General features: G+C 43.2%; 1 protein-coding gene and 1 pseudogene across 1 annotated transcript in view; both read right to left on the bottom strand.

The window, feature by feature from the left end:
- LOC126194895 (centrosomal protein of 104 kDa) overlaps window positions 1-17,909 on the bottom strand; it is a 461,734-nt gene that overhangs the window by 176,056 nt on the left and 267,769 nt on the right. The window lies entirely within an intron of this gene.
- Window positions 12,079-12,195, bottom strand: LOC126195887 (5S ribosomal RNA; annotated as a pseudogene).

Raw genomic sequence — 17,909 nt, forward strand, 5'->3', positions numbered from 1 at the left:
AGAGAAAGCAGACGTTTCCACTCTGTATAGGAATTGGATATAATTCTTAATCTCCGACTCTCTCCTGTCTTTGTCCGTCTTTCCCTCCTCCATTCTTTGTCCATCTCCCTCCTCTTTCCCCCTCTCTCTGGCCATCACCTCCTCCCCCTCTCTCTGTCCTTCTTCTACTCCTCTCTTTCTCTCCATCTCTTCCCGCCCCTCACTCTATCACCTTTTCCACTTATCTCTGTCCAATCTTCTCCTCCTCCTCCGTCTCTATCTCCTCTTGCTCCCTCTCTCTATCCATCTTCTCCTTCCCGTTTTCTATGTCCATTTTCTCCCACCGCCGTGCGGGATTAGCCGAGCGGTCTCAGGCGCTGCAGTCATGGACTGTGATTTCACACACATTTGAACTTTTCTTTCTGCCACCCCTCTTAGCCCCCCCCCCCCTCTGACCTCGAGCCTTCTTTATTATTATAGCGACTTCAGATTCTATAGTAGTATTCTAATTATAAACCAATAAACCATAACTACAACTTTCCTGTTTGCTAAAAATGTTTCATTATTGTGTATTTTACAATGTTTCCCTATTATTAAATTTATGTAAATTTGTGTATTACGTATATTTAAAAACAGATAAATAAAAACACGCGTGTATACCAGTGGAACGTTGTGTCAAAATTTCGAAGCAATCGGTCAAGAACTTTCGGACATTAACGATTCTGACCAAACGAACATTTACATTTTTATAATGTTTCCCCTTTTATTACATACACTCCTGGAAATTGAAATAAGAACACCGTGAATTCATTGTCCCAGGAAGGGGAAACTTTATTGACACAGTCCTGGGGTCAGATACATCACATGATCACACTGACAGAACCACAGGCACATAGACACAGGCAACAGAGCATGCACAATGTCGGCACTAGTACAGTGTATATCCACCTTTCGCAGCAATGCAGGCTGCTATTCTCCCATGGAGACGATCGTAGAGATGCTGGATGTAGTCCTGTGGAACGGCTTGCCATGCCATTTCCACCTGGCGCCTCAGTTGGACCAGCGTTCGTGCTGGACGTGCAGACCGCGTGAGACGACGCTTCATCCAGTCCCAAACATGCTCAATGGGGGACAGATCCGGAGATCTTGCTGACCAGGGTAGTTGACTTACACCTTCTAGAGCACGTTGGGTGGCACGGGATACATGCGGACGTGCATTGTCCTGTTGGAACAGCAAGTTCCCTTGCCGGTCTAGGAATGGTAGAACGATGGGTTCGATGACGGTTTGGATGTACCGTGCACTATTCAGTGTCCCCTCGACGATCACCAGTGGTGTACGGCCAGTGTAGGAGATCGCTCCCCACACCATGATGCCGGGTGTTGGCCCTGTGTGCCTCGGTCGTATGCAGTCCTGATTGTGGCGCTCACCTGCACGGCGCCAAACACGCATACGACCATCATTGGCACCAAGGCAGAAGCGACTCTCATCGCTGAAGACGACACGTCTCCATTCGTCCCTCCATTCACGCCTGTCGCGACACCACTGGAGGCGGGCTGCACGATGTTGGGGCGTGAGCGGAAGACGGCCTAACGGTGTGCGGGACCGTAGCCCAGCTTCATGGAGACGGTTGCGAATGGTCCTCGCCGATACCCCAGGAGCAACAGTGTCCCTAATTTGCTGGGAAGTGGCGGTGCGGTCCCCTACGGCACTGCGTAGGATCCTACGGTCTTGGCGTGCATCCGTGCGTCGCTGCGGTTCGGTCCCAGGTCGACGGGCACGTGCTCCTTCCGCCGACCACTGGCGACAACATCGATGTACTGTGGAGACCTCACGCCCCACGTGTTGAGCAATTCGGCGGTACGTCCACCCGGCCTCCCGCATGCCCACTATACGCCCTCGCTCAAAGTCCGTCAACTGCACATACGGTTCACGTCCACGCTGTCGCGGCATGCTACCAGTGTTAAAGACTGCGATGGAGCTCCGTATGCCACGGCAAACTGGCTGACACTGACGGCGGCGGTGCACAAATGCTGCGCAGCTAGCGCCATTCGACGGCCAACACCGCGGTTCCTGGTGTGTCCGCTGTGCCGTGCGTGTGATCATTGCTTGTACAGCCCTCTCGCAGTATCCGGAGCAAGTATGGTGGGCCTGACACACCGGTGTCAATGTGTTCTTTTTTCCATTTCCAGGAGTGTACATACCAGATAGCATTCCAGTAGGTGTATAAAAACACGTGAGTATTCGAATGCAATGTTGTGTCAAAATTTCAAAACAATCGTCGAGAACCTTCGGAAATTTGAGATTCTGAAGCAACGAACATTTACGTTTCTACTTATGCAGAAACTGTAAATGCTCCTAATCGCATATCTCCGAATCTTTTGGAATTTTGACAGAACGGTGCACTGGAAGACGCGTGTGTTTTTATGCACCTATTTTTAATATATACAATTTTTTATACATTTAATAATGTTGTTGTTGTTGTGGTCTTCAGTCCTGAGACTGGTTTGATGCAGCTCTCCATGCTACTCTATCCTGTGCAAGCTTCTTCATCTCCCAGTACCTACTGCAACCTACATCCTTCTGAATCTGCTTAGTGTATTGATCTCTTGGTCTCCCTCTACGATTCTTACCCTCCACGCTGCCCTCCAATGCTAAATTTGTGATCCCTTGATGCCTCAAAACATGTCCTACCAACCGATCCCTTCTTTTAGTCAAGTTGTGCCACAAACTTCTCTTCTCCCCAATCCTATTCAATACCTCCTCATTAGTTATGTGATCTACCCACCTTATCTTCAGCATTCTTCTGTAGCACCACATTTCGAAAGCTTCTATTCTCTTCTTGTCCAAACTAGTTATCGTCCATGTCTCACTTCCATACATGGCTACACTCCATACAAATACTTTCAGAAACGACTTCCTGACACCTAAATCTATACTCGATGTTAACAAATTTCTCTTCTTGAGAAACGATTTCCTTGCCATTGCCAGTCTACATTTTATATCCTCTCTACTTCGACCATCATCGGTTATTTTACTCCCTAAATAGCAAAACTCCTTTACTACTTTAAGTGTCTCATTTCCTAATCTAATTCCCTCAGCATCACCCGACTTAATTTGACTACATTCCATTATCCTCGTTTTGCTTTTGTTGATGTTCATCTTATATCCTCCTTTCAAGACATTGTCCATTCCGTTCAACTGCTCTTCCAAGTCCTTTGCTGTCTCTGACAGAATTACAATGTCATCGGCGAACCTCAAAGTTTTTACTTCTTCTCCATGAATTTTAATACCTACTCCGAACTTTTCTTTTGTTTCCTTTACTGCTTGCTCAATATACAGATTGAATAACATCGAGGAGAGGCTACAACCCTGTCTCACTCCTTTCCCAACCACTGCTTCCCTTTCATGCCCCTCGACTCTTATAACTGCCATCTGGTTTCTGTACAAATTGTAAATAGCCTTTCGCTCCCTGTATTTTACCCCTGCCACCTTCAGAATTTGAAAGAGAGTATTCCAGTCAACATTGTCAAAAGCTTTCTCTAAGTCTACAAATGCTAGAAACGTAGGTTTGCCTTTTCTTAATCTTTCTTCCAAGATAAGTCGTAAGGTCAGTATTGCCTCACGTGTTCCAACATTTCTACGGAATCCAAACTGATCTTCCCCGAGGTCGGCTTCTACCAGTTTTTCCATTCGTCTGTAAAGAATTCGCGTTAGTATTTTACAGCTGTGACTTATTAAACTGATAGTTCGGTAATTTTCACATCTGTCAACACCTGCTTTCTTTGGGATTGGAATTATTATATTCTTCTTGAAGTCTGAGGGTATTTCACCTGTCTCATACATCGTGCTCACTAGATGGTAGAGTTTTGTCATGACTGGCTCTCCCGAGGCCATCAGTAGTTCTAGTGGAATGTTGTCTACTCCCGGGGCCTTGTTTCGACTCAGGTCTTTCAGTGCTCTGTCAAACTCTTCACGCAGTATCTTATCTCCCATTTCGTCTTCATCTACATCCTCTTCCATTTCCATAATATTGTCCTCGAGTACATCTCCCTTGTATAAACCCTCTATATACTCCTTCCACCTTTCTGCCTTCCCTTCTTTGCTTAGAACTGGGTTTCCATCTGAGCTCTTGATATTCATACAAGTGGTTCTCTTCTCTCCAAAGGTCTCTTTAATTTTCCTGTAGGCAGTATCTATCTTACCCCTAGTGAGACAAGCCTCAACATCCTTACATTTGTCCTCTAGCCATCCCTGCTTAGCCATTTTGCACTTCCTGTCGATCTCATTTTTGAGACGTTTGTATTCCTTTTTGCCTGCTTCATTTACTGCATTTTTATATTTTCTCCTTTCATCAATTAAATTCAATATTTCTTCTGTTACCCAAGGATTTCTATTAGCCCTCGTCTTTTTACCTACTTGATCGTCTGCTGCCTTCACCACTTCATCCCTCAGAGCTACCCATTCTTCTTCTACTGTATTTCTTTCCCCCATTCCTGTCAATTGTCCCCTTATGCTCTTACTGAAACTCTCTACAACCTCTGGTTCTTTCAGTTTATCCAGGTCCCATCTCCTTAAATTCCCACCTTTTTGCAGTTTCTTCAGTTTCAATCTGCAGTTCATAACCAATAGATTGTGGTCAGAATCCACATCTGCCCCAGGAAATGTCTTACAATTTAAAACCTGGTTCCTAAATCTCTGTCTTACCATTATATAATCTATCTGAAACCTGTCAGTATCTCCTGGCTTCTTCCATGTATACAGCCTCCTTTCATGATTCTTGAACCAAGTGTTAGCTATGATTAAGTTATGCTCTGTGCAAAATTCTACAAGGCGGCTTCCTCTGTCATTCCTTCCCCCCAATCCATATTCACCTACTATGTTTCCTTCTCTCCCTTTTCCTACTGACGAATTCCAGTCACCCATGACTATTAAATTTTCGTCTCCCTTCACTACCTGAATAATTTCTTTTATCTCGTCATACATTTCATCTATTTCTTCATCATCTGCCGAGCTAGTTGGCATATAAACTTGTACTACTGTAGTAGGCATGGGCTTTGTGTCTATCTTGGCCACAATAATGCGTTCACTATGCTGTTTGTAGTAGCTAACCCGCACTCCTATTTTTTTATTCATTATTAAACCTACTCCTGCATTACCCCTATTTGATTTTGTATTTATAACCCTGTAATCACCTGACCAAAAGTCTTGTTCCTCCTGCCACCGAACTTCACTAATTCCCACTATATCTAACTTTAACCTATCCATTTCTCTTTTCAAATTTTCTAACCTACCTGCCCGATTAAGTGATCTGACATTCCATGCTCCGATCCGTAGAACGCCAGTTTTCTTTCTCCTGATAACGACGTCCTCTTGGGTAGTCCCCGCCCGGAGATCCGAATGGGGGACTATTTTACCTCCGGAATATTTTACCCAAGAGGACGCCATCATCATTTAATCATACAGTAGAGCTGCATGTCCTCGGGAAAAATTACGGCTGTAGTTTCCCCTTGCTTTCAGCCGTTCGCAGTACCAGCACAGCAAGGCCGTTTTGGTTAATGTTACAAGGCCAGATCAGTCAATCATCCAGACTGTTGCCCCTGCAACTACTGAAAAGGCTGCTGCCCCTCTTCAGGAACCACATGTTTGTCTGGCCTCTCAACAGATACCCCTCCGTTGTGGTTGCACCTACGGTACGGCCATCTGTATCGCTGAGGCACGCAAGCCTCCCCACCAACGGCAAGGTCCATGGTTCATGGGGGGGACATTTAATAATAGGGAAAAGTTATTACAAAGAGTCTCAAAAATATAAAAAAGAACATTTACATTTTTCTTTACATAGGTAGCAGAATCGTGGCTGAAAAGCAACAGTCATATCCACCTGATGAAGCAGATGTGCAGATCAAGAAACGAATGCATAACTGCAAGAAACGAGTCTACGAAGAAAAGACAGAGTCTTTTTTCGAAATTTTAAAGAGGAATTTCAAGATTTAAAAGATAAAGCTTTAGATTTCATCGCAGATATGCTAAATTAAGATAACTCCGAGAAAGCTTTATCTAAAGCAAGGAGGGAGCTACTGGGACGATCCAGCGTCATGCCTGTAGTTCTTAGATTCAACTGAACGAAGACATTTTGAAATTTACTGAAGGTGATAGTTTTTTGAAAACTGGCGATTAGTCTGCTCCTGACAAAACAATCCTGGTGTTCGGTTGTGAAGAGGAACAAACTCTGTCTTAAAATGGAACTTTTCTAATGGGCGGAAAATTTTACAGTTTGTTGAAACGATTCAAGCAACTGTACACCAATAGGTTGACATTGGGAGCACAGAAGGGAAATATAGGGATAGAAAAGACGTCCGATTGTTTTGCCGCATGTGTGATTCAGTGGTAGATTTTCCGTCAAACAGTGGTGATGAAGCGTGGATGGTAATAATAGTGGAAACGCAGAGTGGAGAAATGGTCATGAAATTCGCAGATTATAAGGTCAATCAACGCCTGGAAAATCCTAGTATACCAACTGAAATGTGGAATGTTTGTTACCAGCGGCACAGAACCACGGATGCTGTCGAAATTTATCACAGGAAACTAAACGACTCCGCGAATAAAAAACTACGAACGTATACTTTCTGATTAATAAGCTGAAAGAGGAAGCAGTAAATTCTATATTTGAAATTAAAAAAGATTTTATAAGCCTGTTTCTTCAAGAAAATAAGGAAAAGATACACGGAGCTTAACAAAAGGTTGGAAGACATTGTAAGAATATATAACGATTAGGGGGATTAAGAAGATGTTTAAAAACTCTTTCTTACAAAAAATTGAGTGGTAAATTATAATTCATAAAATAAGACAAGACGTTTAATCATTGCTGTACTAATTTTGTAGAAAGAAGAAAAGCTAAAAATTAAAAACAAAAGCTTATTTAGTATGCGAATAGTCAGTCCTAAGCCTGGATAAAATGTGAAGCGATGTTTTTACAAAAGGGTCGGCAGGGTCTCCAACAGACACAATATTTCGGCGATCAGACATGTCGCCTTCGTCAGGTGCGCTGACGAACTGAGCTCCTGAGGGCGGGCGGCCGTCCTAAATCCCCTTCCCCCGCGAGGCGTTCTCTCCGCGGTCCGCGCCCGCGGCCGTGCGTCGGCGGTCGCTGAGAGGCTGGCGCCGGCGTCTGTGGTGGCGTCGGTGTAACTGCCTCGTCCGCCCTCAGAAGCTCAGTTCGTCAGCACACCTGACGATGGCGACATGTCTGATCGCCGAAGTATTGTACCCGTCGGACACTATGGACCGGCAGTACACCCGTGCACTGTTCGAGCAAGAAATACGCCGGGAGAAGTTGAAGAATCACAGAACACATATTATTAGTTCAACCGTTATGACGTATCTACAACAAAACAGCCTTCTTCATAAAACTCAAAATGGATTCCTGAAGCTTCGACACTGCAAAACTCGCTTTCAAAAAAATAAAATAAATGGTTTAAATGGCTCTGAGCACTATGGGACTTAACATCTATGGTCATCAGTCTCCTAGAACTTAGAACTACTTAAACCGAACTAATCTAAGGACATCACACAAAACCCAGTCATCACGAGGCAGAGAAAATCCCCGACCCCACCGGGAATCGAACCCGGGAACCCGGGCGCGGGAAAACTCGCTTTCTTCACACATGATATCCTCAGTCCCATATGCGTTTATAGACTTTCGAGGCTTGTGACTAGGTCGAACACTGCCCAACAGTTAGGAAGCGCGCGTTATCCTGGATAGAGAGTCATCTACAGACACTAAAATAATATTTGCAACCATTACTTATCAATTAAAGTACTTGGGGTACATTAAGAGGTGTTTTATATCATGTAGCATTCGCGAACTGGATTAATGTCCAGGGTAGTATAACAGGACCGTTGTTGTATACATTAGTATTAGGCGTAATCACAGCTCTTTGGCAGATGATGTATTTGTTTATGGGGAAATTCTGTTTTGTTCAGAGTACAGTTATACCCAATTAGATTTCGACAAATGTCAGCCAGCTGCGAAGACGAACAACGAACTGTTAATGTAGAGAAATGCGAAGCGTGGTATCTTTTGGCTACAGAATTAATCACAAATAGAGTCGGTTATGCCATACAAATATTTGTGAGTAACTGTGTATGGAGACAGGAGTGAAACGACCACACAGTTTCAGATGAAGGTAACACATACGGCAGCCAACGATTCATTTGTAGGATACGAGGAAACTTTTTAATATCATTGATTTTTTAAAGTTTAGGGCGTGATATATATTTTTTCAGTGATAATTGGTAGCATTCAGTCACTTTAACAGCGCAGTTAACAATTGAACAGCGCGTTTCGAGAAACAATCGTCTCATAATCATCACATATGCTTACAAGGCTAAAGCTATAACAATACATTAGCGTCATTCATGAAATGATATTTAATTTTGTAGACTTTTATTTTATTTTATTTCATGGACGCCTTAAATATGTTTTTAGTACTTTAACCCAACGTGCTGAATGTTAGCGGCCAGTTGAGGAGAGCACTGTCTCTCGAAACCCATTGCTGAATTACGTTAAGTACTATTTAAGTGGCTGACCGATATCAACTATTACTGATACAAGGAAAGTGCACTCTACAAAAGAAACTACGCACAAAATCTGCGCGACCAATGCTCCAATACAGCTCAGGTGTAGTAAGTGTGCTACTGTCGACAGTGTTATGTCGTACTCCTTACGCATCGCAGGTTGCCTGGAACAATCGAGCTGAGCGCACCTTTTTGACAAAAACAGCGCAACTGTTGACGCACCTCTGTGCGAAGCGAGAGCAGTAGTCCAGGTTTCACGGTGGACGGCCCTGCACGGTCGACTCGCATCAGAAATATTTCAACTGACGTTGATGAAACATGAGGCTGGAAGTTTTTCTTCGAATGGTAAGTAAACAGTGAGTAATTAATCGGTTTGTTTGTAGGGGGTGCACGTAGTTAAACACGAAAGCAGTACACAAATCAGTATTGTCATTCTCAGTCAGTAGCATCAGTTGGCGGCCTATATTATTACTTGGATTATCAACAGTATTATCATGAACTTTTATAGCGTGATATCTTAATTTTGATAAGCTATGTAGCAATGGCAGTGGAATTAATTGCTAACGTGAGCGTAGTTGAGTCTAAGCATTATTAGGTAGTCTGTTACTTACATCAACCATCGATAGAAACGGAATGAACTGTTATCCTTTCAAAGCGACATTTTCAGTTAAATTGAAGAACTAAGGACTTAAATATCCCTAAAGAAAGGAGAAACGTTTTCGTTTTAGGCAGCATTGCTAGGCTTCATACGAACCGTGTTGTCTCTCTTAACCATTACTTACTCATGTGCGAAATACCCAAAGGAATCTATTTCAGATAAGAACCAGTAAAATATAGTGCGAGCGAGGTGACGAGGTATAGGAGCCATATCAAGCTGGACTGTAAGAAGACATGGTGTATGCGAAGATGGGTAGTACGAATAACGAAACACTTATCTGACTAGTGAGCGAGTGCACGATCTGATCAAAAGTGTCGGGAGAACTATTAATATTCCTCTAATGTACACAGAACACAATACTGTAAAATCCGTTTATATTGTTCCACGTTTAGCGTTTTCTTAAGCGAAATAAGGAGACCACATCCTCATAATTAAAAACAGCCCTTACCGTAACACCACACCCTTCGCTTCACTGTTGGCACTACACATCCGTCCTCCAGGCATTCGAAAAACCGAAACCCTTCGATATGATATATACACTACTGCTCATTAAAATTGCTACACCACGAAGATGACGTGCTACAGACGCGAAATTTAACCGACAGGAAGAAGATGCTGTGATATGGAAATGATTAGCTTTTCAGAGCATTCATAGAAGGTTAGCGCCGGTGGTGACTCCTACAACGTGCTGACATGAGGAAAGTTTCCAACCGATTTCTCATACACAAACACCAGTTGACCGGCGTTGCCTGGTGAAACGTAGTTGTGATGCCTCGTGTAAGGAGGAGAAGTGCGTACCATCACGTTTCCGACTTTCAGAAAGGTCGGGTTATAGCTTATCGCGATTGCGGTTTATCGTATCGCGAACCTGCTGCTCGCGTTGGTCGAGATCTAATGACTGTTAGCAGAATATGGGATCGGTGGGTTCAGGAGGGTAATACGGAACGCCGTGCTGGATCCCAACGGCCTCGTATCACTAGCAGTCGAGATGACAGGCATCTTATCCGCATGGCTGTAACGGATCGTGCAGCCACGTCTCGATCCCTGAGTCAACAGATGCCGACGTTTGCAAGACAACAACCATCTGCACGAATAGTTCGACGACGTTTGCAGCAACATGGACTATCAGCTCGGAGACCATGGCTGCGGTTACCCTTGATGCTGTATCACAGACAGGAGCGCCTGCGATGGTGTACTCAACGACGAAACATGGGTGCACGAATGGCAAAACGTCATTTCTCGGATGAATCCAGGTTCTGTTTACAGCATCATGATGGTCGCATCCGTGTTTGGCGACATCGCGGTGAATGCACATTGGAAGCGTGTATTTGTCATCACCATACTGGCGTGTCACCCGGCGTGATGGTATGGGGTGCCATTGGTTACACGTCACGGTCACCTCTAGTTCGCATTGACGGCACTTTGAACAGTGGACGTTACATTTCAGATGTGTTACGACCCGTGGCTCTACCCTTCATTCGCTCCCTGCGAAACCGTACATTTCAGCAGGATAATGCACGACCGCATGTTACAGGTTCTATACGGGCCTTTCTGGATACAGAAAATGTTCGACTGCTGCCCTGGCCAGCACATTCTCCAGATCTTTCACCAACTGAAAACGTTTGGTCAATGGTGGCCGAGCAACTGACTCGTCCCAATACGCCAGTCACTACTCTTGATGAACTGTGGTATCGTGTTGAAGCTGCATGGGCAGCTGTACCTGTACACGCCATCCAAGCTCTGTTTGACTCAATGCCCAGGCGTATCAAGGCCGTTATTACGGCCAGATGTGGTTGTTGTGGGTACTGATTTCTCAGGATCTATGCACCCAAATTGCGTGAAAATTTAATCACATATCAGTTCTAGTATAATATATTTGTCCAATGAATAGCCGTTTATCATCTGCATTTCTTCTTGATGTAACAATGGCCAGTAGTGTATTTTTTCATTGATAATTTGTAGCACCTGGTCAGTTTAATAGCGCATTTAACAATTCAACAGCTCTGTTCGACAGACAATATAGCGTGATCCACAATTCCAAATCATTCGCTTGCAGTCATCACTATCCAGCGTCGTCTCTGTTTACATCACCGGAACCTCACTCAGCATGACTACAGAAATGTGTAGGCATGAGGAGCTGCTTGACCATTGTAACCCATCCTTTTCAACTCCTTATGCATAGTCATTGTGCTAGTGAAACTGCTAGTAGCATTTTGGAGTTCACGAGTGATTCCTTCAGCTGACTTCATGCAATTATTTAAACCGACTATCTGCAATGTCATTGTCCGTCGCAGCATTGGCTCTGCCTGGTCTTGGTTTAAATGTTGTTGTACCTTCGCGTTTTGACCTCATAATTACATCGCCAACAGTCGACTTGGGTTGCTGTATGAGGGCTGGAATGTCCCTAACGGATTTGTTACTCAAGTAACATCCAACGAATAGTTCATGTTCAAAGTCACTGAGCTTTCCTGATCGAACAAGTCTGCTGTTAATGCTTCTCTACGGACAATAAAATACTCCTTACCTCCTTTTATAACGTCAGGTCCGCCTCTCGTGCCCATGTAGTGGGCATTCCGCGTTAGGTAGGGGTGTATGGACAAAAATGAAATGAACATGTGGTATTGGTGGCCGGGAGGACCCTATTCGGGGAAGTTCGGTCGCCAAGCACTCCATCTTCAGGCCACAAGTGGTCCATCGGGACCATCCGACCGCCGCGTCATCCTCAGTTGAGGATGCGCATAGGAGAGGCATGTGGTCAGCACACCGCTCTCCCGGTCGTTATGATGGTTTTCTTTGACAGGATCCGCTACTATTCGGTCGAGTAGCTCCTCATTTGGCATCACGAGGCTGAGTGCACCCCGAAGAATGGCAACAGCGCATGGCGCCCGGATGGTCACCCATCCAAGTGCCGGCCACGCCCGACAGCGCTTAACTTCGGTGATCTCGCGGGAACCGGTGTATCCACTGCGGCAAGGCCGTTGCCTCGGTCGCCAAGGGCAAGTCTTATTTCATTCGACGCCATATTTGGCGACTTGCGCTCCAGTGATGAGGATGGAATGATGATGAGGACAACCCAACACCAAGTCCCCGTGCGGAGAAATTCTCCAATTCGGCCGGGAATCGAACCCGGACCCACTTGCATGGGAGGCGAACACGTTACCACCCAACTAAGCAGGCGGACAGCGTGTGTGGACAACTTAGATTAGACAGTGTATGTTGTCGGTTCACGTGCATGCCCGTAGAGGTCTGGTCTGATGCTCGCTCGCTTGTTCATTAGATGCCGATAAAACAGCAACAAAATGCATTTTTGGTTCTTCGCTTCAACAGGTGCAATTGAATTAAACGGTACTGAATTATTTTCGACGGTGGTATGATATTGCACCTCCTACAGCTGATAGTCGTACGGATCTCGCATTGTAACACCGCCTGCAAGGTCGCCTGATCTAGTAGTATACGATTTTTTTTGGGGGGGGGGGGGGCGGGGTGGGGGTTGAAACACTTCCTCTGTGTCTCCAGTTGTAACAATGCTGCGTGAACTACGACGCCGCATAGCCACAGCAATGAAAGTAGTAACTGCAAACATGCTCGCAAAACGATGCGACGAGTTTGACTATCACTAGGACGTTTGAAGTACTTGGAATGGAGGGTACATTGAATATTTGTGAAAGATAAACAAAAATTATGATTCTAGATTACACCAACGCTTCGTGTGCATATATGTAAAAGGTACATCCTTGTAGTATTGGATGGCTCTTTCGAAAATAAAAAATTTGTAGTCTCATGCGTAAGTTAAAGTTTACCATAAGTGTCTTTCTTCATTCCTATAAAAGATGTATTATGAAAAAGTCTTATGAAAAATACCTTCCAACGCACACATTCCATTGATTCACAGAGTAAACACCGTCCGTCCACAACGTTCCAATAGTGATTTTATTACTGACGAATAAGCGACGTTAGCGCAGTAACCACGGTGGCACCCTGAACTAACAACTGTAAACAAGAGATGTGCACTCGACCAGTCAGTTAGTTGTAAGCAGGCAGTGTTAAGCAGTGGACATGCAGCGGTGTTGTTGTGTCACAAATCGCAATTGAGAAACATCTGTAAGTCTTCTCCAGGAGAAGAAAACAGTGTGTACCAAATTTGTCCTGCACACCTTGACTCCCCAACAAAAATAACGACGTGCGGATGACTAGCGCGACTGGATTGAAATTCAAAACGCGGATAACTTTTTTTTTATTTTTTTGAAAAATCATCAAGGGTAACGAGGTTTTGTGTAATCAGCACGAACCTACCAGATCATGGGTCAACAGTTTTTGCTAGTTAACCGAGACTGAAGTTAATGTGACGTGCGCTTGAGCGCCCATTAATGGTTAATCATAACCAGACGTACGCAAACACCGCAGCACCCATATCCTGCGAGAGCCGGCCGAAGTGGCCGTGCGGTTAAAGGCGCTGCAGTCTGGAACCGCAAGACCGCTACGGTTCCAGGTTCGAATCCTGCCTCGGGCATGGATGTGTGTGATGTCCTTAGGTTAGTTAGGTTTAATTAGTTCTAAGTTCTAGGGGACTAATGACCTCAGCAGTTGAGTCCCATAGTGCTCAGAGCCATTTGAACCATTTTTATCCTGCGAGACCCCACTTAGTGAAAACTAACCTACATGCTGAGATGGCAGTAGGCCTTTTGTGTGCCTTAAGGACTTTTCCGACAGTTTCACATGGTTGTATGAACTTCTGTGGATTGTACATTACATTATGTTAATAATTGTTCCATAGATCATGAATACGACATTTCGTAATGATCTGGAACGTATCAGCTAACATAAGTATTCTTTTCTCATATATATAAATATGTGTGTGTGTGTTTGTATGTGTGTATAGTCGCTACTTCATATATAGAACTCATTTATTGAGTAGAAGGAGTTGTCATTCGTTAATTTTTTTATTTGTTTTTAAATACTGGTTGGCTATCCGTCAGACTTTTAAAGCTATTTGGTAAACAACCAAACATTTTTATGGCAACATAATTCACCCCTTTCTGCGCCAATGTCAGATTTAACCCAGAATAGTGAAGATTATCCTTTCTTCTAGTGTTGTAGCTATGCACAATGCTATTATTTTTGAACTGGGATGTGTTATTAATTACAAATTTAGTAAGTGAATATATGTATTGCGAAGGTGCTGTGAATATCCAGAGCTCCTAAAGTAAATGTCTGCAACGTGATCTTGGGTGGGCTCCAGATATTATTCTGATTGCATGCTTTTGTGCAATGAATACTTTTTTCACTTAATGTCGAATTACCCCTAAATATGATGCCATCTGAAAGGAATGAATGAAAGCAGGCATAGTGAGTTAATTTACTGATATGTTCATTACCAAAACTTGCAATAACCCTGATAGCATAAGTAGCTAAACCTAAACGTAATCTGGGGGGGGGGGGGGGGGAAATCCTACGCAGAGCCCATGAAGCAATAAAACCACTATCTTAACCGTTCTCTACTTTTTATTGTATTTTTTATTAATCGAATCTCGAAACTTTTGCCGGCCGAAGTGGCCGTGCGGTTAAAGGCGCTGCAGTCTGGAACCGCAAAGACCGCTACGGTCGCAGGTTCGAATCCTGCCTCGGGCATGGATGTTTGTGATGTCCTTAGGGTAGTTAGGTTTAACTAGTTCTAAGTTCTAGGGGACTAATGACCTCAGCAGTTGAGTCCCATAGTGCTCAGAGCCATTTGAACCATTTCGAAACTTTTTGGACAGACAAGGTACATGTAGATGCTTGTGAAAACCTCATAATGCTCTTTATAACTTACAAAAATAAATAAATTTCATATTATTGTTATCTGAAACAATTTTTGTGTGATATTATGACCTATTCCTCAGATTGTATTTATTTAAGTAGACATAGTTTTGGACAAATTTCTATTTAAGGAAGAGGTATCTTAGAACGGAAACTGCTTATCTGCAACTACATATGTACTGCGCAAGTCTTCGTATGGTGCACGGGAAAGGTACATTGTATTTCTGCTAGTTATTCTCTTTCCTGTTCCACCCGTAAATGGAGCGAGAGAAAAGCGCCTGTCTGCATGCTTCCTTACGGGCCCTAATTTATCTTGTATTCGCGGCTCTTACGCAAGATGAACCTTGGTGGCAGTAGAATCGTTCTGTAGTCTGTCGCAAATGCCAGTCTCTAAAGTTTCTCGATAGTGTTTTGTTTTGTGAAAGAACGTCTTCTCACCTCTATGGATGAGACCACGGAGAAGAGTTGTGAAACTACTTTAGGTTACCGTAGACTATCAAAAGTATGCGTTCACTACAATAGTTGTCCTGGGAGCTTTGGTCAGTTAAGGACCTTTACATTAGGTGAGTTGCTTGTCTATTAGGTGTTACCTCGTAAAGACCGCTTTCTTTACTTATGCGATCAGTGCCCTTCCAGATTCCCCTAAAACCCGCAAGCGGTTAACCGTACAGAAATTGAGTGAGATTATATAAAGATCTGGGTAAGCTGTGGAACATTTTTGTTCCACAGTTATCCTCCTGTCTCTTGCTTAAAAGTAAACAGTATGAATAGCAAAATTGAAACTGTCAACGTTTTATTTAAGTTTTATCTGAAAATTGTTGATTTGTAACGCGAAACGGGGGATTTTGTAGTAGAAATAAGGAAAACAATACATATCTGTTTCACAGCTCTAGAAAACGCCATTTCCTCGACAAAAAGGTAAAATTAAATAATATTGTATGAAACATGTTTCTGTTATTCATAAACAACTTTCGCATTTATTAATAACTAGCTGACCCGGCGAACTCTGTTCCGCCTTAAAGCCAATAGATAATCAGATTTTGGATGCTAAGATCAATTTTTATTGGGAAATACAAATAAAAAAATTAAGTATTTTAATGATTCTTTATTCTTTATGTTTTTTGGTGCATAGCTTCCACTCTTCAATTAAATACCTTGTGATATACGACATTTTTTGTTTTATTATCAGGCGCAAGAACAAACAACGCAGATGGTCTTCCGACTCGTGAACATGCCACATATAATAGACCATGTGAAAAACATGGATATTCCAGATTTAAACCAAAAACTTTCAAGGATTGGCCTTGTGATTTGTTAATGGTCATGGCGAATGCAAGACGGATCGGAAATTGAAGTCTTTTAAACTCAAACGGCATATCGGTTGGGATCATCGGGATTCTCGGAATGAGAACTTCCTCACCTTCGAATTTTCCTTTGAGTATCGTCGCGTAAATAACATTGTTCATCAATTTACTAACCACCAAATGCATACCGTTGCACAGTTTTGGTTGGTTTATGTTTCGAAGCATAATTACTACGGAGCCAACTTTTAGGCGTAAATTGTGCGGTGGTAAGCCAGGCACATCAAAGGAGTTTAAAAATTCATTTGGATAGTTGGTGGCTTCATCTTCATTTGTTACACAGTCAACAGATTTGAATGAATGTATTTTACCAATGATCTCATTCTGAATGATGTAGTGTAGGTCATCTATATCTTTATTCTTAGCCGCTAAAATTGCTCGCTCACTCAACCATTCATTACTTTTGCAGTTAGTAATGATGTTTTGGAATACTTTGTTTGTAAGTTCGTCTTTCGATGAGACAAAGTTACAGAAATTATGAGGAAATGAAATCAATCCGCTCGATTCTTCGACAGGTACTCGACCATTAGCGATAGTCAGCAATTGCTCAGAGAAATCTTCAGCAGATGTATCATTAAGCAATGCAACTCTCATGCTTGTCAGCTGAAGTTTCTTCACATAGCGCCATAGATTCGATGATTTGAGGCAAGCATTTATTTCGTCTGCAGCCGTTGATCTTGGAAGTACTGGCAGTGTTTGGCGGTAATCGCCAGACAGTAAAATCATTGCTCCTCCAAATCACCTCGAGTCATTGCGTAGATATTTCAATGATCGGTTAACTGCTTCTAATGCACGTTTATGCGCCATTGTGCATTCGTCCCAGATGATGATCTTGGATGCTGATAAAACTTCGGCCATTGCTGAGTTTTTTGTAATATTACATGTTGGTTCTTCAATAGCTTTAAGATTTAACGGTAATTTTAATGGTGAATGGGCCGTACGGCATCCTTCTAACAATGTGGCTGCTATTCCAGAAGAAGCAACTGCAACCGAAATGTTGGATCTCGTACGAACAGTGGCTAAAACTACTGAGACGAGGAATGTCTTGCCAGTTCCACCAGGGGCATCCAGGAAACATAAACCACCATTTGCATCATCAATTGCCTTCATTAATGTATCATAAACTTCCTTTTTTGGGGTTTCAACAGGGATACATTTGTTTGAACTACTAAATCTAATTCCTGGTGATCATATTCACGTTCCCGTTCCAATTCTCGATTAAATGCGTCATTCATTTCACGATTTGGCGCCGGCCTTCCCAACCTGACTAATAAACTTTTGCACATTAGGTAACACATGTCTTCGATCAAGAGAAAAGCCCGATTATGTATCTCCTCATTCATTTCAAGATCTTGATTTCTGGAACTGACACGAATTTGATTTAAAATATCTTCTGTCATATTACCCTTGTATTTGTGCCACAGGTTAGATGGGTTCGATGGAGAGCTCTTCACGGGCAATTTGTTGTTCTTCTTCAGTCCTTTCATTCGCAATGTTTTGTATCCTTCTTGCATTACGGCTTTGTCGAGAAATATTCGAT

The sequence above is a fragment of the Schistocerca nitens genome, chromosome 7, assembly GCF_023898315.1.
Source record: "Schistocerca nitens isolate TAMUIC-IGC-003100 chromosome 7, iqSchNite1.1, whole genome shotgun sequence".
Lineage (NCBI taxonomy): Eukaryota > Metazoa > Arthropoda > Insecta > Orthoptera > Acrididae > Schistocerca > Schistocerca nitens.